Genomic DNA, 26,842 nt, shown 5'->3' with positions numbered 1-26,842 from the left:
AGGCCCCTCTCTGGGCGCCATGCTCAGCAGGGAGTCTTCTTGAAGGTTCTTTCCCTCTGCCTTTCCTTCCACTCTCTCTCTTTCTCTCTAAAATAAACAAATAATCCTTAAAAAAATTTAATTAGCATTTTGGGCAGTCATAGCACAATGGCTTATACTGATTTTATAAGCAAAGTAGGAGCCTCACTGATTCTTCACATGATTGTTGGTAAAATGTAATGTAGCTATAATGGCTTTTTAAACTTAAGTGCAAGGCTACATTTATTCCTGTGATATCTGGTATTACATTTTTGCAGAAAATGTCCAGCCTGGCAAGAGCTTTTGAGTCATGCGGAACCCAAAATATTAACCATATCTTCTAACTTTGTATCATCTTCAAGTTTAACAACATGTCCTTCTAGTTAGTCTTTAAGTAATTGCTTAGGAGGTGGAACAATAAGATATATGTGATATTGATTATTTCCTGATTTTAATCTGGAATGAGATTGCTAGTGTAATGTCACATGACTACCTTTGGTTTTGTTCGATATTTTTATGAGTGATATGGATGGAGTCTAGACTGATCTATTTAAAATGTGAATCACTTCACAGATGGAATGTGTCTTTTCATTTGACCTCTTGTCTTATATTTGTAATATGGGCAAAGTTTTGATTGAGAACATCACCTTCTGAAATGAAAAGCTAAATGACTGGCCTGGAGTCAGTAGTAACTATGATTCAGTAACCCTCCCATATTATTGATCCTGGATTGAGTCAGAAAAATTGGGGCCATTCGGTTAATGTTGAATTCCTGCAATAAGATAAAATAATAAGACGATCACTATGATGATCAAGCATCCCAAGATGTAAAAATCTGGTAACAAATAAGGTAGACAATACCTATTCCCCCCTGATTTAATTTTCTTTTTCAGATTAGAAAATTGAAATTCTAGAACTCCAGTGTAAACGGTCAGGATTTGGCAGGAACCGTTATCTCGTACTATAGCTTCTTAGGCCAGGGGTGGGGGTAAGTGGTGGCCGGTGTCTCACAGAATCATCTGGTAGTAGGAAGGGCAGTGAGGTTTTTACATAAACATGTTCCCATCATTTGGCTTTGATTTGGGTTTTACTCAAGAAACTTTAAAGGAGGATGAGTCATTTTAATGAATATTAAGATCAATTGAAACAAGATTAAGAAACATCACTGGACAGTTTAATGTCTCTAAAAAGACTCCTTCAGGATTGGTTTCAGCCAATCTCTGGAGCAGAGAGACATGGGGTTAGCTAGGCTCTGGGAAGACATGGGGAGAGGCTTTCTCCCTGAGGATCATGCCGCAAAAGCCTGTGGAGCCACTTTCAGTCCCAGGTGGCCCTCTTCTCCCCATGATGATGGACCGATGACCAAGCACAGCTCTTTCCCTGACTCTGCCTTACTTCTCTGCTCTCCACCCCTCCCCACCCCTAGGTCGTGTCGAAAGTGGGACAGTTTCCGCCATTACTGAGGTATTTCAAACGAATGAATAGGTTTCAAAGAAATTGAATGAAAGGTATACTTTTTTTTCCCTCTCCCACTAAGGGATTAGCCATACTTCTGAACAAAATACTGTTTACATTTAAAAGGAGAAATATTTAGAGAACGAACTACCTTCACCTTTTCCTAACTGCACTCACAAAACAAGAAAACAGTGGCTTGCTCTGCTCTTACTCGGTGCTCTGACCTGCCCCTCCTCTCCCAGTGTTCCCCCGGCAGCCCCCCCTTCTTCCGCATACTCTTTCCTTAGCTACAAGAACAGGTTATCAAGGTGATAATAAGTGAGAAAATGTTCCAGCCTTGTCTTAAGCCCCAGCCACATTGCACTGCTTAAAAGAGGTTAAATGCTTGTTATGAACCTGTGTTTTCCATCCCCCTGGCCATGCAGCCCTAAGCCAGGCTGATCCGGCCTTGTCTTGCCCCCTCTCCACAAGAGACTCGGTGGTGCAGAATGATTGAGGTGGCCTCAGCCTCCCCAGCAGCTGCTGACTTACACTTGGAAATTCAATCCTTTCAAGGTAATTCCTCAGCTTACAAAAAACCTCTAGCAATGAATTCTGAATTCAATGCCTCCCACTTCGGGCAGACTAATGGCAGGCTCACTGACTTCCTCAGAGACACTAGGCTTGGGATGTGTGGGGAGCAGCATTTTGTAGGAAGTAACTTTACAAGTGGGACTTTTGTGGTCTCATTAGGACATTTCTAGCTATTTCTAGAACATCATTCTCAATCTTCTTTCTCTTCTGAGGTCTTCTAGATCGCTGACGACTTGGGGCCTGGCTAGGCCACTCCTAGGCTGCAAGTGGCCTGATGTCATACATCAGAGAGAGCAAAACCATGCTTCTGTCTCCTCTTGGGTGGAAGAGCTCTCATTGCTTAAGGGGCATTTTAGGACTAAGGCTGGAGACCAAACTAACTGGGAAAAATGAGGTACAGTTACCATTTTCTAGGGTAACTTTGTCACCTCCTACGAGTTGGTGGAGATGTGTATCATTGGCAAAAGTAGATGTGGTTCCAGGCTTGGAGAAGTTTCTCTCAGAGCAGGGAGGTCGTCTAGACATTATGAAATAAACATTTGCCTTTAAGATCCTTTGGGTCATTCTTCTCTAGCAGGAAGAATTTCTTCTTCCTTCCCTTCCTCCCCCCCAAAGCTGCTCCTGTCTCCAACAGCAGGAAGTCTCCGATTGTGGTTGCCGAAAGTTGCTGTGACAGTCCTCTGCCTCCTCACAGGGACAGCTTTGTCGTGGGTGGATGTGAATGTCCCTGTTGTCTCCTATAGCTTCAGTGCTGAGTTTTGGGATGTGTTTTGGCAAGTGCAAAATCCAATAGTCATTGAACCCTTGATAATCTTTTATGCCCTGTAGAAGTATGTTTTTATTCATCCGTTTCTTCAGGAGGTAAAAAATAAAGCTGTTCCATTCTAGGCATAAATTAGCATTTATAACAATGCAGTGCAAAAAATGTAATTTAAATAGAACTGATTAGAATTTTGATAGGGCACCTAGGAACCTCTAAACAAATGCTGATCAGGTAATGAGTGGAACGAGTCATTTATTTTAGTGGTTCAGCTATCTGTTCAATGATTGGGTCACAGGTTCCCAAACATATACGGTGACTATTCATTAATTATTCACTTCTCGCTCGGTAATTGTCCAATTTAACTACAAACTGTGAGCTTATAGGCAAAGCCACAGAAAACAGCAGAGGGAAAAAGTAACAACCTAGATAAAAGTAAATTTTCTTTTTGTAGTAACACTCACTAAGTCAAGGACTCAGGGACAGGGGCATTGTTAAGACTTTGGCCTTGGTCTTGTCTTCCTGGAATGGACTTAATTGCTCACCATTTGTTGGGCAGGGACATTTAAGCTCTAGAGTGCCGAGCTTTGCTGATGAGGCTGCACCAGTTGGCAATCAGCCCATCTTCATAGGTATTGCCTCATCTTTGGGTCAGTGTGCAACGTGTTGAAAGTGGGACAGGTGAACTTTGGAACACTATCCTTTGAATCCCGTGTCCCATCAGGTGTGTCATTCTGGAAAATGTCCGGAGCCATCCGAAGTTTCATTTGCAAGACTTTCCTCCTTGGTATTTCACAGGTTTTTCTTTAAGAAGATGAAAATGTTTCCCTCTTATTTCCTAAGGTAGTTCAACTTCCACACGGGAAGTTCACGATAAGGCTACTCCCCTCGCATAGATTAAACGCGGTGTTTTGTTTTACTCACTGATGCTCTTAATTGGCAATTAAAATTAGTTTATCAGTCGCGTTATCTTGCTATAATCTTGATATTAGTTGGATGTCATTTTCTAGAATGCAGATTAGAAATTAAATCTCAAGAAAGGTAACAAGTTAAACATGTTTCTCCCCTCACTCGGGATGAAACATTGTTTTAAAGGAAGAATCAACATCAACTGGTAGTAGTTTTAAAGTGGCTATCCTTGTCTTGGGTGTTTCCCCTGTGCAGGACTTCCAGGGATGAGATTCCATAAAGTGCATCCTGCTTTTTTTTTTTTTAAGATTTATTTATTTATTTGCCAGAGAGAGAGAGAGAAAGAGAGAGAGCATTAGAGCAAGAGAGAGAATGCACAAGCCGGGGGAGAGGCAGGCAGAGAAAGAAGCAGATTCCAAGCTTAGCGGGGAGCTGTACGTGGGGCTTGATCCCAGGACTCTGGGATCATGACCTGAGCCAAAGACAGATGCTTAATGACTGAGCCACTCACCCGCCCCCATGCTTCCAGCTGTCAATGAGCACCCATACCTGAGGCAGGTCATGGGAAAGGGCTACCACAGTCCCGCAGTCCAATGGACTGAGACTTGGCTTAGCAACCTGTGAATGGCCCTCGTCTTTATTGCAGCTGCTGCCTCTGAAGGGAATATCTTCTTTAAGCTAATAGCTGGGTATAAAGCGAGCATCTAAGGCAGCACCTGCTGGAGGCATCTACGCTACTGAATTAATAAAGCCGGGGGCTGCGGAAGGCCCACATGCAGGCGGTGGAGTGACAAGCACGTGTAGAGAATTTCCTTCATGGTGGGAAACAACAGCAGATATCTCCAGGAGAGCGTCTTTGTTCCCCAAATTTACCGTGTCGACACGGAAGGGAAAAAAGGGAAGTTTGTGACTGCCGGAGGCACTTGCCGCGCTAGGTTTGCAAAACCCCACCATCATTTGAATCAATCTATTGCTTCTAACAAGCATCAGTCCATTTCACAGTTGAGTAACTGAAGGCAAAGAGAGGCGAGGAAAATCACGCACGCTCACAAAATAATGCTGAGGCCCAGAAAAGTGAGCAGCTTTAAGTTGCACACATCTGTGTCTATCCCTATGCCTCTTTCTAAAGGCGAGCCAAAAGGAATGAATTAGAGAGACGATTAGAGGTTGAGGATATTGTTTTCCACAGCGATGATTTTCGTTCTAATGAATGATGCTACTTAGAAATGTGCTAAGAACATTTACTACCTTGAAACAAGCAAATGGTGAATGGATAAAATATTGTGTTTGGAGTAATTTATTTTCCCTGGCTATGTTAACTCTTGAGGATTAACTAGATTACTTCCCTAATGTGGACGTGACTCTGTTCATACTAAAACAATTAATTGGGCTATTGTTCCGCGGTGAGCCTTTACTCTCTTATTTTTTCTCCTCCCTATGCCACCTCTGTTTCTGCACATGCCTGGTTCTCTCTGTGAGAGCAATTTCAACAGCATAATGTCCACGCGAAGATTGTCAGCTTTCAAAAATCATAGCAAGGAATGATAGCCGCACATTGATTTTTCGGCAGAACTCCACAGATCTTTGGATTTTTATGTTGTGCTTACTTTACAATCACAGAATTCCCTGTTATAATGCCTCTGGTATTTTGGGGGGCATATTAGAGCTCATTGTCTCTCTCAGCAGCCTCGGCTGTCTCCTGGGAGGCCTCCACAGCTTACCTTATCATAATATTGAAAAGCAATTTCTCTGGACTGCTGTGAACCAACGCCAGAAATCCAAAATGCTGCCACAGTCATTAAGTGATTTCCAATTAGTTAATTGGTTTCACAGGCTGCTTCTTTCTAAACTGCACCTTAAATGAAAAGCAGAACCATCCATTTCTGAAAGAGGAGAAATCCTGGGGCCTTTGGGTTTTATAATCCTCAAGCAGCACATGCTTTGGAAGAAATGTGACTAAAAATGTCAGTCCCCCAGAACAGAAATATTATTATTATTGATACAGAAAAGAATGGGACCTCTTGGGGCACCTGGGTGGCTCAGTTGTTAAGTGTCTGCCTTTGTCTCAGGTCATGATCCCAGGGTCTTGGGACTGAGGCCCATATCAGGCTCCCTCTCTCACACCCCCTGCTTGAATTCCCTCTCTCAATCTCTTTCTCTCTCTCTCTGTCAAATAAATAGGGAAAATCTTAAAAAAAAAAAAAAAAAAAAAAAGCTAAAAAAGAATGGGACCTCTCTCCTGGCTTTCCCAAATGGTCTGGGTTTGTTTTGCCCACTATAATGTTGAATGAAAGGAAGTTAAGTAGATGATCACAGAGCAGCAAAGTCTTGGGTGCTCTGGGGCCATATCCGCTTGGCTGCTCTGGGCCACCCTCTTAAACCTCACTGAGCAGAAGGGGGAAGTCCCTGACATGGTTTAAGAAGCTGCTTTTTGGAAAGGGAATTGCATGTGTTATGTATCTGGACTGGCAGAAAGAATAGGATGAGGGAAGGTGAGAAGTTGGTCTAGAACATCGCTAGTCAACATGCGTGTTGTTAATGGTGGGGGCTATACACAGGTGTTTTGAGCAATAACTGATTTATACAATAGGATAAATATTTACCCAATAAGGTAAATAGGGTAATAATTACCCAATAGGGTAAATCAGTCATCTATTCTTTCTGAGAGAGAAACTTGGCTTTAATAGTAGATAGAATGCATAAAAAATGAATGCAAATTTTCCTCTCTATTAGACAGAGATGCAATCATCAAATAAGAAGCTGCAGAGTGTAGCAGTTAAATGCATGGGCTCTGGAGACAAACCATCTGGGTGGAAATCCTGACAGTCGCTTTCCAGTTGTGTGACTTTGGGCAAGTTTCTTGACCTCTCTGTGCTTCTGTCTCCTGGGAAATGGGGAAGAGGAATAATATTATCTCAAAGTGTTGTAATGAAGAGTAAATAGGAGGCTAACATTCACAAGTCCCTTGGAACCGGGTCTGATACATAGTTTGTTAGATAAACCACATTTTAGTTTTAAAAAGATTCCTTGTTTTAAAAAGATTCACCTTTTGGGCTCTCTGTTGAAAAATCCCGCTCATCTTATGGTTAATTATTTATGAGAACCGATACTCCAAGGAGGGCAACTGACAAGAAGCCATCCGCCCAGTCAGTTGGTCAGTCCATCTGTCAGTCAGCTATGTTCCCTGCCATCAGCTCTTTAGGACAATTTCTTTCCCCCAAACTCACTAGCATGATCTTTTTGTTAAAGAGCCACATTTCTGTTGGAGAAGTCGAGAAGCAGATTAAATTGGGAGCGTAGAGGAGATGGTGATTGGAATATTGGGTCAGGAAGAGGCAAAGAAATTCTGTGTGTGTGTGAGAGAGAGAGAGGGAGAGAGACAGAGAGTCAGAGACAGAGTGAGACCCAGAGAGACAGGTACAGATACACAGACAGAGACAAGTTGGAGCAACAGAAAATTTCTGGTGTGAGTGGAGACTATGCGTGGGAAAGTCAGCACATTGCTGAGAAGGAAATCAGAGACAAGAGCAAAATAAGGGAGACAAAGGAGGGTCCTGAGGACAGAAAACCCTGCCTGGCTCTGGTGCCTTCCTGTCTGCTTGAGAAGCAGTTGGTTCATCACTGCAGCAGCCTGGAGCCCTTTAGTAATGACTTTATGGATTAAAATTTTAAACCAAATTAGATGTGTTTACAAAACGGCACCCACGCTGAATTGATAACAAGCTGCCAAAGTTGGGCTCACAGTTATCCCGGAGCTCTGGATTGTGCTGTTCTTGCAGATGGTCTTGGTGTTTGTGGACATGGCTAAAACTGCAGCCACACTTTCCCCCGTGTCCTTCTCCCCTGTGTAAGGTTAATACTTTTAAGTGATATGCTGGTGGGCATTAACAATGCACTTATAGGCACATATTTTCCTGGTCTTTGAGAGTAACTCGGTTAGAAATTTGTCTGCTTTTTTTGGGGTGGGTTTAAGACTTTTATGTTTAAGTTTCATTATGCAGCGTATTCATTTCAATCGAAACCATGGTTTGAGAGATACTAAGTATGAAACCTCCTAATTATACAGGATTTTTGAAGTTGTTTGCATTGAAAGTGAAATGTTGTCAGGGATTCTGCGTTCTCCCGCCCCCTTCCCCACCAAGTCCTCTGTTTCCTATCACCTACCTAGTCATTTCAGAGAGGGAGAATCTTATATTCCAGTTTTATGGAATGGAATGCAGTATTTTCTACGAATATTTCTTAGAACAGGAGCTGCACTTTCAAGTTGTTAATCAGAGTAGAGGAAAGAAAACATCCAAGGGAGTGCTGCTTGGTCCTGTTTAAAGAGAGCAATGTGTTTTTCTCATAATGAAGTATATTGATAGATTTATTTCTATGGTACATGAGGATAGTTAGGACTCAATAAATGTTAAATCAATAACCCAAATAACCTGTTTCTTCCCTCAAGGAACTTATGATCTACTGAAACAAGATGAATAGAGTGTATCCTTGTTTTTAATACTTTTTTGCCTTCTATTTACGGCACATAAAATTCGAAGAGTTCCTATCCAGGGAACCTGAAGAGATTTGGGCTATTATACACTTACATTCATTTATAAACCAACGAGAAAATTTGGTTGGAGTTTATTACTTGAACAATAATAATGCTCGTGAAATGGCTCTTTTATAAAGAAGAAGTAAGTGCTCACGCTCCAGGAGAGATCATGTGATAGGCCACAAAACAAGTCTCAATAAATTTAAGAAGACTGAAATTACACCAAGCATCTTTTCTTTTTTGAAGATTTTGTTTTTAAGTAATCTCTACACCCACTGTGGGGCTCGAACTCAGGACCCTGGAATCAAGAGTTGCATGCTCCACCAATTGAACAGCCAAGAGACCCTCAAGTATCTTTTCTGAATACAGTGGCATGAAACTAGAAATCAGTTACAAGAAAAAAGCTGGAAGGAACACAAACATGTGGAGGCTAGCTAACATGTTACTGGACAAACAATGGATCAATGAAAAAAATCAAAGAGGAAATAAAAAAATATCTGGAGATAAGTGGAAATGGAAACACTACATTTCAAAATCTTTGGGACACAGAAAAAGTAGTTCTCAGAGGGAAGTTCATGGTAATAGGGGCCTATTTCAAAAAAGAAGAAAAACCATGAGTAAACAGTCCAAATTATACCTAAAGGAACCAGAAAAAGAACAAATAAGACCCAAAATTAGTAGAAGGAAGGAAATAATAATTATGAGGCAGAAATAAATGAAATAAAGAAAAAAAAAGAGCAACGAGAATAAGAGCTGGTTCTTTGAAAGGATCACAAAACTGATAAACATTTAACCAGTCTCATCAGGAAGAAGGAAGATTTAAATAAATAAAATCAGAAATGAAAGAGGAGAAGCTACAAATGACACCACAGAAATACAAACAATTATGAGATTACTACAAAAAAATTGTATGTCAAATAATCCTAAAATTTGTATGGACCTACGGAAGACTGCAAATAGACAAAGCTGTCTTGAGACAGAAGAAAGAAGCTGGCGGCATCACAATCCCAGACCCCAAGATACACTACAAAGCTGTAGTAATCAGACAGTATGCTACGGGCACAAAAATAGACACATAGATCAGTAGAGCAGGATAGAGAGCCTGGAAGTCCACCCACACGTAAATGGCCAATTAAACTAGACAGAGGAGGCAAACTATCCAACGGGAAAAAGACAGTCTCTTCAACAAACGGTTTTGGGAAAACCGGACAGCCACATGCAACAAAATGAAAGTGGACTACTTTCTTTCTTTCTTTCTTTTTTTTTTTTTTTAAGATTTAATTTATTATTTGACAGAGGGAGAGAACTCAAGCAGGGGGAGTGGCAGAGAGAGAGTGAGGAAGCAACAGGCTTTCTGCCAAGTAGGGAGCTGGATGCAGGGCTCCATCCCAAGACCCTGGGATCATGACCTGAGCCGAAGGCAGACGTTTAACTGACTGAGCCTCCCAGGCACCTCTGGACCATTTTTTTATACCACACACAAAAGTAAACTCAAAATGGATTAAAGACCTAACCAGAGACATGATGCCATAAAACTCCTAAAGAATACAGTACAGTCAGTCGTTCCTCAAAAAAACAAAAATAGAAGTACCATATGATCCAGTAATTCCACTTCTGGGTATTTACTATAGGAAAATGAAAACACTCATAGACAAGACATATGTACCTTATGCTTACTGCAGCATTATTTACAGTATGACCAGACGGAGGCAGCCTAAATGTCCATCCATGGGTGAATGGAGGAAGACGCGGCGGCATGCACACATGACGGAACGTTACTCAGTCATAAAAAAGAAGGAAACCTTGCCATGTGTGACAACGTGGAGGGTCCTAGAGGGTACTATGCTGCATGAAATAAGTCAGAGAAAGACAAATACCGTATGATTTCACTTATATGTGGAATCTAAAAAACAAAACAAATGACAAACAAATAAACAGCAACAACCAGAGAAACCTAGAGAACAAACTAGGGGTCACCAGAGGTGAGGAGAATGGAGGATGGCTGAAATAGGTGAGGGGATTAAGAGGCACAAACTTCCAGTTCTAACATACAGAAGTCGCAGGGGTAAAAAGTTCAGCGTAGGGCATATATAGTCCATAACATTGTTATTCCTTTGTGTGGTGACACATGGTAACTACGCTTCTGGTGGGCGTTTTGTGAGGTTGAATTGCTGTGTTGGACGCTTGAAACTAGTAAGATGTGATATCTCAGTGATACTGAAATAAAAATTTAATAAAACAAAATTATGGAAACAAGACCAAAAAAGAAACAAAAAATAGAGTTAACTGCTAAAAACAACATGGGAACTAAAGCAAGCTGGCTGCTGCTGATGGTCAGAGGGGGCATGCCCCGTGTCTCCAGCGGGGCGAGGAGGGGCAGCGCGTGCACTGCGGCAGGACTTTGCCATCTGTTAATCATAGGATTTAAAACCACAATTCAATTACACGGGATTCCGTGCTACTATTCCCCTTGCTGAGTGGCTTTTCCATCTCAGAAGGCAGCAGGATCCCATCGTAGAGTCGATGCGTGTCTAAAAGCCCGATTAAATGTGTTGTGGTGCACGTGGAATATTTTAGTCTCTGGATATTATTTATATCGAGAGAAGAGCATCTTGGGGGACTGGAGATGCATTAAATCCTCACACTTAATGGATGATCTTTCATTCCCAGACAGGCTGCACGTTGCTGTTTGGGCTCCAGTGGCCCTGGGTAAGCTCTTGGCTTCTTCCTGACCTGCAGTAAACCTGCTCTCCTGGCTGGAGACACATTAGAAATAATCAAAATGCACTTGTTTGAATTGATACTGGGCATTAAGTGGCCCCTGGGCTTTATGTCAGGGTCTCTGTGATAGGCGTGGTATCCTCTGGTTGCCCTGGGGTTTGGGTGACAGGAAATTCAAAGCTAAAGGGGCTAGAAGTTTAACCCTGAGGTGTGTTTCGTCTTGAGAATGTTACTTGGCTCTCCAGCCTTTAGGAAGCTCCTGAGCCAGCAGGAGGGAAGATTATCTCCGTTAGCATTCCTCCTCACTGGTCTGCTTTTCACCTTGTTCTTTCCACCTGGAATGCTCTTCCTTCAGCCTCCAGATGCCCAGAGGTGACTCATTCTTCGAGAGCCAGTCACGATGTCACATTGATCTTCCTTCACTAATTTTTTATGCCCTTCCCTGCTTTCCCCAGCCCCCACCAAGACCCAGGAAGCACAATATCATAGAAAAAGTTTGGATTTTGGACTAGGTAAGTCTAAATTTACATGCTATATCTTATAGTTTCTAGGTGTGTTTACCTGGTAAGGCTTCTTCTTTAGCCTTACTTTCCCTTAACTGTAAAATGGGGATAGTATCACTTACCTTTGGGTTTCTAGGAGGACCAAATGATGTTAGTGAGTATAGGGTCAATACTCAACAGTTACTAGTTCCTTCATTCTTCGTCATTCATTCAGATAACTGTATTTTTAATGTTTTGGAGGTCATGGTCCATTTGAGCATTCACTGAGAGTTATGATCTCTCCTCCCAGAAAAAAAAAATACATGCAAAAAAATTTCCTACATTTCAGGAACTTGAGGGATCCTTAAAGTCCAAACAAGAACCCTTTAGGGGTGGTTGATACCTAGGTCAAACCCCTCCCCTTAAAGCCAGCTTTTAAAGATTTATGCAGAACACCTGCAAAGGGACTTGGCCCCTAGGAGGGGCTTGAGCAAATCCTGGTTAGTTTCTCTTCTCTCCTAAATTGCAATCAGAACATACCCGATGCCTGGAGGAAATCTATCTATAATTTTTCCTTATTATTTAGTTTTGAGAAGCTGTCATGTACAAGTAGCAGAAATACCTCTGAGCAGAGACTCGAGTCCTTGACTGACATGTCTTCCAGCTGGCCTACCATACCTAGTTGGAACAAATTTGGCCTTTTCAGAAAACCTTCCCTTTCTTGTTGGACTCTACCCTGCCATCCTGTGTGTGCTGCTCCCCAGCCGGGCGACGTGTTTTTGCTGACATCTCTGTCTTCGCTCTCTGTATGGAATTTACAGCAATTATCCTTTGGTTGGTCCCCGTGTCTGTATTTTGGCCGGCCGCCCTGCCTTCCATGTGACAAGTGCTTTGTCGACAGAGCAGTCCCAGCTCTGCCAAAGACCAATGTCACCCCTCATCAGATGCTGTCTGGGTCCAGGGGTTACTTACACTGCCCCCTCCCCTCCTCGAGGCTGCTGGTGCAGGTTTCCCTTGCACGAGGTTTAAAAGCACAGAAGATGTGCACGTCTGGCTGTGATCCAGTTCATCTCAACAACGTTAGCCGTGAACCTGGGTAATTCAGGCACCTCGGAATGTTTTTTATAGCCTGCGCTACCTGGATTGGTTTGCCTGGCTGTGTACAGCAAGTAAATGAACTGGATAATCGCCATATTTCTATTCCACTCCGTGCTGTGTAGTCTGCGCCTCTGGAAACAAAAGTTTTCTCTACCACAAAGTCACTTCTCAAGAACAATTATGCCCCCTGGGGGTGAATATCTTTGTCAATGTGTGCCAAAGTATGACTAATCAAATTGGCTCGAAAAGCACCTTTTCCCCATTTCACTTTCACTTGATATTTTACCTGAAGAGTAACAAGGACAACAGAAAACTTGACAAACGAACCAACGTCAAAGCAAAATCTTCCCTCGCCGCCCCCTCCCCCCAAAAAACAAAAGCCTCTCATCAATGTGCCCCATGCCGACATTACAGGTGGGTCTCTATTTCCTTATTCTATGGCTGCATCGTGAGCGTCTGTATCTGAGGCGGTAAGGGAGCTGTGGACTATTATTTCTCCAACGTTAATGTGCATTCAGATATCTCTGGAGAGCTTGCAGAAAAGCAGATTCTGATCCAGCGGGGGTGGGGCCCAAGATTCTGCATCTCTCTCGGGCTCTCGACAGGCCAGGGCCGTGGCGTGGAGGCCCACCTCAGAGAAGCGAGGCCACAGCCTCCGTGAGGCATCTGCACACAACACATGCCAACCTAGGGTCGCCCCCAGACCCTCTGCCTGGGCTGCTCTTCGAGCCGAGTCTATTCTATTTTCTTCCAGCAAGCGCAAGTATGAAGGATCTGGTCTTGAGAGAAGAACAGACAATTTTCATGAAACCAAGGGGGCATCCACCCAAAAAGATTACCCACAAGAAACCTCCTCACTGCAAGTCCTCACTGGCTTCTCACAAGCAATTTAAAGTTCTAAGTAGAAAATTGTTCATCACTTGAAATTTAGAACAGCCGAGGAAAGTGCCGGGAATGTAAATTTTCAGAGTCTCGAGTACTTGAGGCAGCAAAGAACAAATTTCTGGAGTTGGGTTCAAGACAAGGAAAACTGTAGTCATATCCACTCATTCTTTTTTCACTTCTATGAAATTCCATCCTTTCTTTCTTTTCTTTTTCCTTTCTTTCTTCTTCTTCTTTTTGGTTTTTGTTTTATGTCTCTTAGAAAATCACCTGAACTCTTTTCTGGAGTGATTTGGGTATATAGTAACATATTAGTTGTGTAAACATTTATTATTTCAACACTGAGTTTCTATTATGTATGAAAGAGTTGTGGTATTGACTCTACTAAGTTAATAAAGCAGACCATTAACCTCTGCGCGTTTTCATTTTCACATCTGAATTATGAAGGGCTGGACAGATGATCCCAAGTTCTCTGGTGTTGTGTCATTTTAAGCACTAGGGAGTTGGAAGCAGTAAACATTCTGCCTGTTTGTGGCTTTTTACTACCCAACACAAAGGCTTTTCTTAGCTCTTTCTCATTCATGACAGCATAAAGAAGGCACGCATCATTCCGTGTACGTGTTTCATGGTCATAGGGCAACGTGTGGAGAAAAGAATGATTCCCTGTGGAAATGTTGCCTTTCTTTCTTATTTTTATTTTTATTTTTATTTTTATTTTTAAGTGAAAGAGTATTCCTAGTAAGGAAAAATCCTACATAGAATTCCTAAATGTGAAAGTGAGAAATGTGAGGGGGTTCTGAAGCCCATTTGTGGGGCTTCCCTCTGCCTCCTGATAACCTAGGCCTTAAATGAAGTTCTCCACAGTCCAAATTCCAAATCATTCTGTGCTGTTTCTGCGTAAATAATGCCAGTGCTGGGATATCCAGCTTAGGAAACAAGTGTTTAAGGATGCATAAGCCCAACTAGGTCTTGGTAAAGAGAAGTGAGGAGGTATAGAGGGGCTGTTTCCTTCTGAAGATGGTGAGGGAGAGAGGAACTTTCTGGCAACTGTGTGTAAAGCTGACCGGATTAGGTCTTAACACCTCATGATTCTTCTGTGCAAGGGACGGATGTGAGTTTTGTAATGGAGAGGCTGACCCCTGAGCTTGTCTTGAAACAAGAATGCAGGGCAGGCAGAAAGAGTGAGAGTGAGAGAGAGAGGGAGAGGGGAAGGGAAAGAGAAATGTAGCTAGCCTTTATTCTCTGGGTCTGCTGGGCAGGAAATGGAGCAGAGCTGCTGGGAGGCTATGATGGATGGCATGGAGGGGCCTTTCCTGTCCTTGTAGTGCATCCATTCACGTTCAGTTGGTTTGGAAGTCCCATCTGCAAACCACAGAGGCTGAGTTAAGACTCTAAATCAAATACTTCTGACTTCACTGCCTTTGGTGTCTGTGAAATGCTGGAGTACTGAGTGAAAAGAGGAATCCTAGTTTTCCTTTAGGTCAGTAGAGCATAAGCCCTACTCTGGCCTTTGGACAAATAACTTGTTACTTCATATACCTAGATATGAAGTAACCCCCCCCCCCCCATATTTTATATACATTTATAGTGTATTCTTTTTCTTTCTTACAGGTTGAGTAAAAGTGAAGTGTTCCTTTTCTGTTGTGAAGGCTGCTGTCTAGTTGAGTTGCTTCTCTAGCGAGAACAGTCAGTGTCATTAATTTTTCCCCCGTTCGGTGTGGGCTGTGGAACATGAAACTGACTTGATTGATCACACTGCCACTTCGGAGGCAGGTGGGTGAGTGGGTTGGTGAAACACTTCAGAGACTTAATGCATTTGTGTAGTTACCAGTGGCTTTGCCCTTCGGTAGATGAATTACGTTTCGGATCAGCTTGTGTGTGAGGGGCTCGGGTAAAAATCAGGAGGCGGAGAGAGAGGTGGGGAAACCTTGAGGGAGAAAATGACTCTGCCTTGGCCACACGACAACCATAACTGTGAGCCCGGTTATGGGTGCTCACTGTAAAGTCGGGCATGGCCAGGTTGGTGGGTGTCTGGGGCGGGAACCGGGATGGAAAAGAGATAAAAAAATCATGCCCTATAAGGAAGAGATCAAAGACCAAGAAGCTTATTTAATGACAAGGGAGAAACTTGGCTTTTGTGTGTATCCTGTTTGTTGTCTTCCGTTCTTGAAAGGCTGTTGAAGAGGAGTTTGGGGTTATTTTGTGTGGCCTCCAAGGAAGAATTGGGAGTTTATTTTGGCTCCATTTGAAGGTGGAATGTTTCACCGGAATGGGGTGGATTCTTATGGTACTGAATTTCTCCACATGTTATCATTCAAGCCACTGCTTTAAGGGAAAGGCTTGGTCTGGGATGTATTGAGCCTGGATGACCTCTAGAAACCTGAGGAAGGCTGTCAGACAATGATTCCATCACATTTCATAAATTTCCTTCCCATCTTCAGTAACATCTCATGAACAATTTCTGGCCTGGCTGAAATGAGATATGCTGCCCTGGAGTGGAATCCACTTTTCTGTGGAAGTGGAGCCCTACAGAATTGCTTTTTTCCCTCCCCTTTTCCTCTTTAAGAAATAAGAAGATTAAAAATCTTAGTTTCTGTGTAGTTGCGGTATAAGAGAAAGAACACAGAACTTGAAACCAAGAGTAAGATCTTAGCTCAAACATTTTCTTGCTTTGTGATCTTGGGCAAAGCCTTAGTTTTTAAATTAACATAATAGAGGTATTACAAACTTGAAGTGAAATTATATTTGTACAGTATCTGAGACATGACCTGGTACATTGTAGTCACTCAGTAAATAGAAATTATTTCTTTTATTCTCCTAGACAATTAAAAATGGTACAGTCAGACTGGTCAAAAAGAAAATGACAGGTCAATGCCCCCGATGAATGTAATTGCAAAAATTCTCAAAATACTAGCAAACTGGATCAATAGCACATTAAAGGATCATACACTATGAGCAAATGGGATTCACCCATGGGATGCAAGGATGGTTCAACAAATGCAGATCAATAAATGTGATTCATCCACATTAGTAGAATGAAAGATATAAGGCATATGATCATCCCTCTAAGATGACAGTCCTTGAGGCTGCTTAGCATTTGCCCTCCACTTAGGATGAACACAGGTCATGGATCCATGACTCATGGGAGGGAGGGATGAATCCAGGCAGTATGGAGGGATGACGTGGCAGAGTATTGGATGCCAGTGTGTGGGTCGTTCAAACTAGAACAGGGGTCTTTTGGGGTCCTGTCTGCTTCACAGCACTGTGTGCATGTGGGTGTGTGCGCGCACGTGCAAGAGTGTGCACGTGCGTACACACGTGCGTATATTTTCCTTCGCTTCTCTTAGGCTCGAGCTCTCTGTTGCATCATTTCCACTAGCCCGCCGTTTCTCAAATTCCAATGTGCAGCGGAATCTCCAGGAGATCTTGCTAAAGATCTTGCTAAAACGCAGATACAACGGGATTCAACGTATCCATGAAGGGGCCTGGGCTTCTGCATTTCTAACAAGCATCCGGGGTTGCTGAGGCTGCTGGTGTATGGACTATACTCGGAGCAGGAAGGTTTCAGTCCACACGAATGCTGCCTGCAGAAAGCCTCTGGAGCCAGTTCTATTTTGCTGATAACTTTGGAGTGCTGCCTGCCTCTCTGTTTCTGCCAGGATTCAGGGAGAATGTTTCCTAATCACAGGTTGCTAAGGCTTGTTGTTTGTGAGTACTATGTATCTCTTTTTCTCCAAGGACGAGGTCCACGTGCACTCTATAAGGTCCATATTTGGGCATCCTTTTCTCAGCGTGGTGCTCACACCACTGGTGGTGAAACCCCAAGTACAAACCTGTTTTTGAAAAGAAATTCATCTTGTTAGAGGGAGCCGAGCTACTTACAAGGCAGATAACGTTCTGCAGCTTGCTGAATTGATGGAGAGCGGCACCAGGATTCAGACTCACCTATTTTTCATTCTTTGAATGAAGTCTATCTTCTGAATTACAGGAGCCATGTGAAGCAGGGAAAGAGAGCAATGGTTCTGGAAACAAAAACAGAGTTCTTATCTTTTAATACAGAAGAGAATGCCTCGGGATATTATTATTTGTGATTTATGGGGTGCATAGCAATATGACCAGTGCCTTACCATTGCAGACAGAGGACTCTGACCTTCTGCCTTTGATGAACTCTTGTAGCTTCCCAGGGGCAATTTCCCACTGTAGAATAGTTGCTGCATCACAAAATTCTGGCTTAAAAAATCATACTGAATGAGCTGCTAGGAAACCTGGTTTCTATTTCCAGTCCTACCACGCACTTATTCTGACTTTGTCCAGATTTCTTCTATTTTCTGACCTGCTAGTGAATGAGGTTGCTCACACTGGCTATCCATATTTTCTTGTGAAATATATTGAGTTATTTATTAGATAAATTAGTCTCAAATATTTGTGAAGATTCACTTTTTCTCCTGAAGATATTATCAGCTCTCACCAATCAGATCAAACCATGGAAATGAATAAAACTAACTAAAGAGAACAGAGAGAACCAGAGCATCCTTTGTAAGGAAGGACTAGAACAAATTTCTTTCCTTTCTCCTTCCCTCCCTCCCTCCCTTCTGGGGTTTTTTTTTTTAAACCTTATTTTGAAATAATTTAAGATTTAAAGAAAAGTTACAAGAATAGCACAAAGGCTTCCTGTATAAATTCTACCCAGATTGCCCAAATGTTAACATTTTGCCACATTTGCTTTCTCTTTCTTTCTTTTTATGTGTGTGTATATATCTCTATCTATGTGTTTTCTGACCTACTTAAGTAGAAGCAGAAGACAAGATAGATACCTCTTGGGCTCTTATTTCAGTGAGTAGTCAAACGATATTTGCTCATATATCCAGAGTACAGTCTCACAATTAATAGGTTAGATAGACAGCGCTACTAAATCTATAGACTTCATTCAAATATTGCCAATTTATAGCAAGACAACAAAAATAAGTTTCTTTGGTCCAGATCCAGAGCAGGCGCAGACCCAGCATATGGCTGTCCTGTGTCTTGTCTCCTTCACCGGGAGCATCAGCTGCACCTGTCTGGCTTCCATAGGGAAGGTAAACTCTTGACCTTAAAGGTTTCAGGGAAGTTGAATAGACAAATGTTACTATATTTTAACAAACCATTATGGAAGGCATCTAAGAGGCCTCAAGGTTGAATTTGGGGAATATCAAAGTTTTTTTTTTTTTAAATTATAAAAATAAGGGGCGCCTGGGTGGCTCAGTGGGTTGAAGACTCTGCCTTCAGCTTGGGTCATGATCCCAGGGTCCTGGGATCGAGCCCCACCTCGGACTCTCTGCTCAGCGGGGAGCCTGCTTCCTCCTCTCTCTCTGCCTACCTCTCTGCCTACTTGTGATCTCTGTCTGTCAAATCAATAAATAAAATCTTTAAAAAATTATAAAAATAAGACACACTTATTATAATAATTGAAATGATGAGAAGCAGATCAAGTCAAAACAAAAGTTCTCTCTCTAATCTCACTCAAGAGTTAGCACGGTTAAAGTTTTTTGTGCATTGTTTCGGGTCTTATTCTATGCTCATGAAGTATATACAGGTATAATGTGTGTGTTAAAACAAAAATGGGATTATATTATACATATTGTTCTATAACTTTCTTTTTAAAAAATTAGTGTGTCATTGGCACCGTTCCCTGTCATTCTGTGCAGGTCTGTGAGGGCGACTTTGGGCATCCTTGCTGGGGAAGCCCAAAGCAGAGCTCAGAGTCTTCCATCTTGCTTTTGCTGGTAGCTTTGATTTGCTGATAAGCTGAGCCATAGCCTTATGCCCTGGAAAAGTCACTCCTCGTTCATAGCTAGTTATTTGAGTATATAAGGAGAGTTTGGGGAACAAACTCTTTTTTGGATTCTTGGCCCTTTCTTCCCTTTTCTTTCATGGTGCCTTCAGATCCTTCTCTTAATTTATGGACCTTTCTTGAAAACCACATTACAGTGGCTGTAGCCGGGGAAGGCTTGATTACAACTTGGATAACATAGCCTTAATGTCCACCCACTGCAACGGTTGAAATGAAGTATGAAAAAATGCTGAAAATAACACTTTTGGTTCATGAAAATGTCTCTTCTGCACTGCAGCTAGAGTCCATGATGATACGACATGGTATACACACACACACACACGCACATACACCGATATGCACACATGCACACACACGTTTTGTAAAGTTTCTGTGATCACGTATCTGAGCACCATCCCCATGGGTGTTAATTTCTAACTGTTTAGATACTCTTTTATCTGCATCCCAGATTAGTAGTGCAGCTGTTCTCTGGTCTTAGACACACTTGCTTGATTTTGAAGTGACATTAGGGGGTTTCTTGCAACTGTTTCGCTGAGATCTTTAAGAAAATTGGCCTTAAAGATTAGCTTGGGCTGGCTTTCTTATTGTTCTTGAGTGGATTTCCTCTGGACCTTTCTGACCTTTAACTTTATTCATTCTTTGCTTACCCTGACCCCATGGTGCCTTTACACCCAAAAGGGCAACTAGACAGGATGATCCAAAGTTATTTATGAGCCTGATGGTTGTATTAGTGGTTTTTCCATCTTGCCTCTCTCCCTGCAGCCTTTAGGCTAAAAGCACGTTGAAACAGGGCTGTTTTCCTCTAACTGCCTTCTTGCACTTGTTGGGCAAAATCAAAGGAGTGATTGAGTCCTCGACACCCTTATGGTGCCGCAGAGTAATAACATTTATCACACTTCTTGTTTAAGCCCTTTAGAGAATGACATTTCGTAGTGTAATTTTGCTTCACAGATTTTTCCCTTGTGAGTTTTAACTTTCAGGGTAGAATTCTGTCTTATGGCTTCCCCTTTTTCCTATTTTGTGTATCTGTGAGAAGTTGCACAAACAGGGCTCCTCTCAGCAGAGCAAATGGAATCAGGTCATGCTCCCAAGCGCCCTTCACCTCGAGATTCCTGATTGTTTCTTCCTTATTTGCTGTGAGCAGGCCCAAATTGCCTCACCTCTAGCTGCCCTTTCCACTTTATGAAACAAGCAACTAATAGCAACGCAACTCTAAAAATTCCCGGATGACCTGCATTGCGCTCTTTTTATTATCCCTTAAGAAATGTCTCCGTAATTGAAATCGAGAGCAACAGAGTTTTGTGATCTTGTCATTTAGCATTTTACTTATGTTTGCCTTATTTATCCTGTGCCTTTAAACCCCAGAGCGGTCGAAGTCTGCCCGAGGGACCCGCAGGACTGAAACCAAGAATGTCGTCATTAATTCCAAGGCCAGAAGTTAAACAGAGGTCTCCGTGCCCACGCTTGTTTGGGAGTCAGGAGGAGGAAAAGGAAAAGGAGCGGAAGAACGCTGGGACACTGTAGTGGGTAGCAGTAGGGTGAGGCCAAGATTTGTTCTGCAGGCTACATTTTATTTATTTAGGAGGACATGGGCATCTGTGGGTCCCCCCCGCCCCCATGGTAATTTATCAGTGAGTGCGTCCTGATTTAATAGTGCACAGAGGACCCCCACTGCTAATTCCCATTTATTTAATATATTTCTTTTACCTTAACTCATAAAGCTTCAGTGTTGCTACTTTCTTGATCATCCGTCCGTATTTCATTGCGAGGCCAGCCCTCTTTGATCTATGGCGGAAGCCCTCCTCGCCCACCTCTTCGTCCTCTCTTCACAGATTGCATGCGTCACTATTGACATTTCAGTCATTTGATTTATCCCAACAGGTTCCCTGATGCCAACCAGATCATAATTCCCTTTCTGGCAGCCTCACTTCAAGACCTTCCTGGTTATTTCCCTCGGCTCCTAGTATTTGTGGATCCGCACCTACGAGATTTACTGATGATTTGTCTCCTCTTTCAGGTTTCTGTTTGCTTAGATCCAAACCACAGGTGGTAACTTAGGAGGCCTGAGGATATCTGGAATTGTGTGAAATGTGAGCTTTGTTCTGCCTGGTAGGGAGTGCTGGAATGTTCTATCACCAGCATTGTCACAGAAGGGCCATTTCTGGAACTGGCTAAAACAGAAGGCTCTGTTACCCATAAGCATTTTGTTAGCCTTTGGTAAATCGAGTACCATCTACCTAATTTTCCCGAGAGCTTCCAGTTAGGGGGAGTTGGACTACCAGCTTTCCAAGTGGGTTATCTTTTAAAAAGAGGGTCGCCTGGGTGGTTCAGAGGGTTAAGCCTCTGCCTTTGGTTCTGGCAATGATCTCAGGGTCCTGGGATCAAGCCCTGCATTGGGCTTCTGCTCGGCAGGGACGCTGCTTCCCCTTCTCTCTCTGCCTGCCTGCTTGTGATCTCTCACTCTCTGTCAAATAAATAAATTAAAAGAGCTTAAAAAAATAACCCCCCCCCCAATAAAAAGTGGTACAACTCTCTAAGAAGCCCATATTAATTTTGGTTGGAGGGGAGTAGAATACTTCTTTTCTTGTGCCATTAAAAAAAAATCATAGTTGTGTGCTCTGAGACACACACATACACACACATGTACGTGTGCACACACACACACACTCGCTAGAGAAATAGGAGAGAGAAAAAAATTTCTCCTTTTGTGAATTCTCATGATGTGGCTTTAAAATACTGAATGCTGCATTATCACGAGACCTTCAGTTGTCCTGATTTGCATTAGTGAAATCTATTTCTCATGTCAGGCAAGAGAAAGCTGCATGCATTTTTCTTCCTGATCTTTCCAGCTTTCTTTACACAGTTTCTATGATTCGATGGGGAGGGAGGCTTTGTGGCTTGTGTATGATGCATTAGAAATTAAGAAAAGTAGCTTTGTCCTTAAATTGAGTATAATCTAAAATTTACCCATTATTTAACTATAATGCTATGAAATATACTCATAATTCTCCATCCCATTGCTTTACTCTGTCAAGCATGTGGGGCTGGGTCTTTCCGGGCTGTTCTAGTTGAGGTTCATGAACTTGATCCTGGCTGATCATGTGATGGTAGATAAAAGACTTTCTGACTGTGGTAGGGATGACTACCAAAAATTCCGCTCTCCCCCATCTTGTCATTGCTAAGGATGCACTGGCAATACGGCACTATGGTGTCTGTTTTCCCACTGTTCCCTCATCTGTGAAATAAAGAAGTTCAATAAGTCTCCCAGTCCCCAAATCAAATTTAAAAACGGGCTTCTATTGCAGCTGGAGGGATGTGGGTAGCTATGAGGAAGAATTTCCTGACTCTGAGGATGTCAAATTGCTTGAATGTTTATATAATCACATTCTCAACAGACTTTAAAAAATATTTTAATCTCTTTCAGATACCTGAAGGCAGAGGAAGAAACCTTTTGGCTTTGGGTCCATAATTCAGTTCTGTAGTAGGGAAGGCTGGAATAGGTAATACCAGCTTGTAATTTCTGATAATGATGTATGGATTTCTGCTCAATGTCAATGTTCCATGGATTAAAAAAATGTTCCTGGAATCCTGTGAAATGAGTGCAAGCTTATAGATAGGATGACTGAGTAAAATAATAGTAAAGCAGTGACCAAAAAATGTGAAGAGATAAAAGCATGGGGAAAAAAAAATCCTAATAAAGGATATATGTTTAACAACAGAGGTAAATAATAAGAAATCAACTTAATTTACCTTAAAAATTCCATTTGAAAAAAACCAACTTACAAAAAAAGAGAAGTAGAATTAAGACTTCATTTTTGAATAAGGGACACTAATAGGGTCAGGTTTGAGGACATGAAGGGAAAAATAGCATTAATACATTTTTTTTTTTTTCAAAACATCAGTAGTAGATGAAGTCACTAGGGAAGTGTGATCTGTATGTCCAAAAGCTCTATATTACTTATCTGACACGAGGATTATCAATAATACATGTATGTCTGTTGGAATTACCAAGTAGAGTACAGTAGAAGAAAGAACATTTATCCCTAATATCCAACATTCAGAATCATGTTTATAGATTCACCCAACCCTTACCAGTTGGATTTATGGAGAATTGTAGAGAATTAAATTATTCTACTGTAATAATACATACACCCTGCAATTAAGAATATTACTGTAGATGTTGACTGAAAATGCATTAGCTGATGGCTTTTTAACAAGAATGGGAGACAAGATAAATAAGAACGAAATAGACTCCTTGTTGAGCTATGGCTTCTCAAAATGGCTTCTCACAGGTTTTGTTTTGTTTTGTTTTTAAGCGGAGAGTGAAGGACTGATTTACCTTTATATAAGGGGCATAATTTATCTGCACTGATTAAAATGAGCAGGTATGCAGTGACAACTCTTTGTATTCCAGGTAAATTCTTCTTTTGTGCTTTTCAGACAAGAATTTCTGACATGACGTGGGAAAAGCTGAAGGAGTCAGTCTTTGGGGTGTATTTTTATCCAGGAGGTGGCTTGAGATGGATTAATGGCAAATCACAATAAATTATTTATCAGATAATAAGTGTGATAATTGTTCTTATTTATCATCAGGATAACTCGCCTTGTTCTCTTGTCGTGCTTTCAATCAAACCCTCCCCAAAGATTTGCTGGTTAAAATATACAGCCAAAAGGTCATTCCAACAATTTTTACTCATAATGGCACACTGATTATCTCCTAATTGGAAAATGTAAACTAGGGGCTCTGTAAGTAATAGGAGCGACCCTTGTGTTTCTAACACAATGAGGAGAGACACTCTGTACCTCATTCATCCTACCGTGGGGAACAGTACCATTTTTGGTACTTTTGATAGTCTCCTGAATTAATTGGAAATAACTTTTTTTGTTTTCCATGGAGAAGGAAATAAACCCACATGCCCAAATTTGCTGAAAAAGTAGAGATGTAAAATACCACTCACTATCTACTGTCCCACTGGCAGCTAATCCATTGAAGCTTAATTGTAATTATCCACCAGGTCTGGGCCGGAGAGGAATACTGATTACCGCTACGTGCGTTTCCATGGGCAAGACTGTGTATTGAGCCTGTTGCAAAGTCTCAAGTAAATTTATTTCTACCGGCAGCTGTAATGGATCATTGGTCATGGACTATTTCTGGACTTGGTGCAATGGGTGAAAATAATGCCAACTTATTTGTGCAGAATTCTTTAAAACTTTACCATTCTCTTAAAAGGAGATCGATACACACTTGAGTACTCCACACTTGGAGGCATCTATGGTCCAAATGGTCGGGGTTATTTTCCCGTGGTTTACTTCTTTACCCAGAAATCCGTGCTCAGCTAGACGGCTGGCAAGGTTTTCCCGAACTTCCTCAATGAGAACAGTGGCTACCTTGAACCAAGTAGTCCACACGCTTCTCTGTCTCTCCCCTCCCTCCCTCTCTTCCTTCCTTCCCTGTTTTCCTTTCTTCCCCTTCTCCTTTTTGGGTAAGACCCCAAAGTCATAGCTCAGGTAGGACCCTTTCCCAATGCTCGATTTCCTGCTCACGTGCCCACTGTCCCATAGCTTATAGCTTCTTTTCCACAGGCTGCTCCTATGTGGCTCTGTGAACCTCGCCCGGCCCATGTATTTCTTCCTTCCAGGTCAGTCTGCTTCTCCTGTATGATCTGGATAATTTTCACACATCTGGGTTGGATCACCATCTTTCCCAAGTTACTTAGAGTCTTTCCACAGCTCCTTTCTACAGGGCTCCTCCTGATGTTCTAGCACATGCCCCTCGAGACCCATTGTTCTTGTCTTGGTTTCAAGTCCTTTACCATGTTTCACACCTTGCACAACTCTTTTTAGACTGTTTGTATTGTGTCTCATATTTCCAATCTTGCCCTCATCCTTGGACACTATTCAATTCCCTCTTTCTAGTGTCACACATTGAGATTCACCTCCACCCCCTCAGCTCAGTTAGCAGAAGGGATTGAACCTTCTGTTTTACTCCACAGTGGAGCTTAGGTAGTATCTGTGTCAACTGAGAGCAGAAGCCATTTTCTGACTCTAAATAACCTACCTGGTCAGTGGACCTATTTCCCAAAAAGGACTTGATCGTTATCTCTGAGGTTTTTATCAGTTCATTACGAAGTTGGCTTGCTGCACCTGGGAAATAGAAGTTTTCAGTGACCCGGATGGTAGTAATGTATTCTCCAAGGGTGCCATACAGATTTTAACTGAATGCTCTTTTGGTTCTGGTAGTGGTTGAGATTTAGTGACTCTCACCCTGTGAACAAGGCAAACAGTTCTTCCTGTGATCAAATGCTTTAAACCTCCAAATTAGGACACATGGATTAAAAAAAAAAAAGAAGAATACTTGAAAACTTGAAAAATCTAGACTGTTGTGTTAGTTGTCTATTGCTGTGTCACAAAACACCCTCAAACTGAAGTGGCTTAAAACAACAGACATTTATTATCTCACATGGTTTTTGTGGGTCAGGAATTTGGGGGCAGTTTAGCTGGTACAGGATCTGTCATGAGTCTGTAGTCAGAATGCTGGCTGAGACTGCAGATACCCGAAAGCTTGACCTCGTGCTTCCAAGATGACTCCCTGAGGTGGCTGCGGGCGAGCCTCTGTGCTTTGCCACATAGGTCTCTTCATAGGATGGCTAAATGTTCTCACAATATGATAGCTGGCTTCCCCATAGCAAGTGATCCAAAACAGCAAGGTAGAAGCTGTAATGTCTTTTACAACCTAGCCTTGGAAGTCACACTCTTTTTTCCCCACAACATCCTTTCCTATTATTTCTACAATATTCCAAATGTCAGCTCTGTTCATTGTGGAAGGAAACCACTCAAGGGCAAGAATACAGGGAGACCCAGATCACTGGGAACCATCTTGGAGGCGGTCTACCACAAAAGTGTAGACTTGTTTATTATGCTACACCTACTCTCACTATCTTTCCAACCATGCTTATAATGTGGTGGGGAGGACTGTGCCTCGCTCAGCTCAGCTGAAAGAGGCACGGAGTACACTATGCCCTTCAAGCTCTCAAATTAGAAAACAAAAGACACCAAGCAGCATCATGGTTAAAACAAATTAGAAGTTTAATTTATTCTTTGGTCTGTCTTCTCCCAAACTTGATGTTGCCTATGTGTATTTCCCTGAATACTAGTCCTGTGAAATGCTCTACTAAAAATTATTTTGTAGTCAAACTCAGAGATTCACAATCTTCATGGCCTGATTGATGACGCTCAGATTTCTTACAACAGAAATACTTGTTTCACTTTGTTCAGCCCAGAATTTCTCAAGTTTATTTGTTCACAGATTTTTTTTTTTTCCATTTTGTCACACCTAAAAACAACCTCCAAGCCCGGTTTTCTTTAAATTATACGTTTTTAAACACTGGTCTAGATAGTTAGAGGTCCATAACCAATATTATTCCAGAACAGATTTAAGGTGGTTGTGATATGAAAGTAGCACATTGAATCCACCTGGAATCGTATAATTGAGGATGTCTACTAGACTGAAATCCTTGAAGGGCAATCTTGCATCCACAATACCTAACTCAAGACCGGAAACTGTTTGCTGGGGAACCCTC

General features: G+C 42.0%; 1 long non-coding RNA gene across 2 annotated transcripts; it reads left to right on the top strand.

The window, feature by feature from the left end:
- Positions 1-1,951: 1,951 nt before the first annotated feature.
- On the top strand, positions 1,952-23,787 carry LOC132014696 (uncharacterized). 2 transcript variants are annotated; one of them, XR_009403362.1, is made up of 3 exons: positions 1,952-2,028; positions 22,687-22,762; positions 23,703-23,787. It is a non-coding gene; the product is annotated as an uncharacterized LOC132014696 (long non-coding RNA). The 2 variants fall into 2 exon arrangements; XR_009403356.1 differs by lacking the exon at positions 1,952-2,028 and adding an exon at positions 12,847-12,964.
- The last annotated feature ends 3,055 nt before the right edge of the window (positions 23,788-26,842 follow it).

The sequence above is a fragment of the Mustela nigripes genome, chromosome 1 (assembly GCF_022355385.1).
Source record: "Mustela nigripes isolate SB6536 chromosome 1, MUSNIG.SB6536, whole genome shotgun sequence".
Taxonomy (NCBI): Eukaryota; Metazoa; Chordata; class Mammalia; order Carnivora; family Mustelidae; genus Mustela; species Mustela nigripes.
This window is presented reverse-complemented; position numbering and strand designations above follow the sequence as displayed.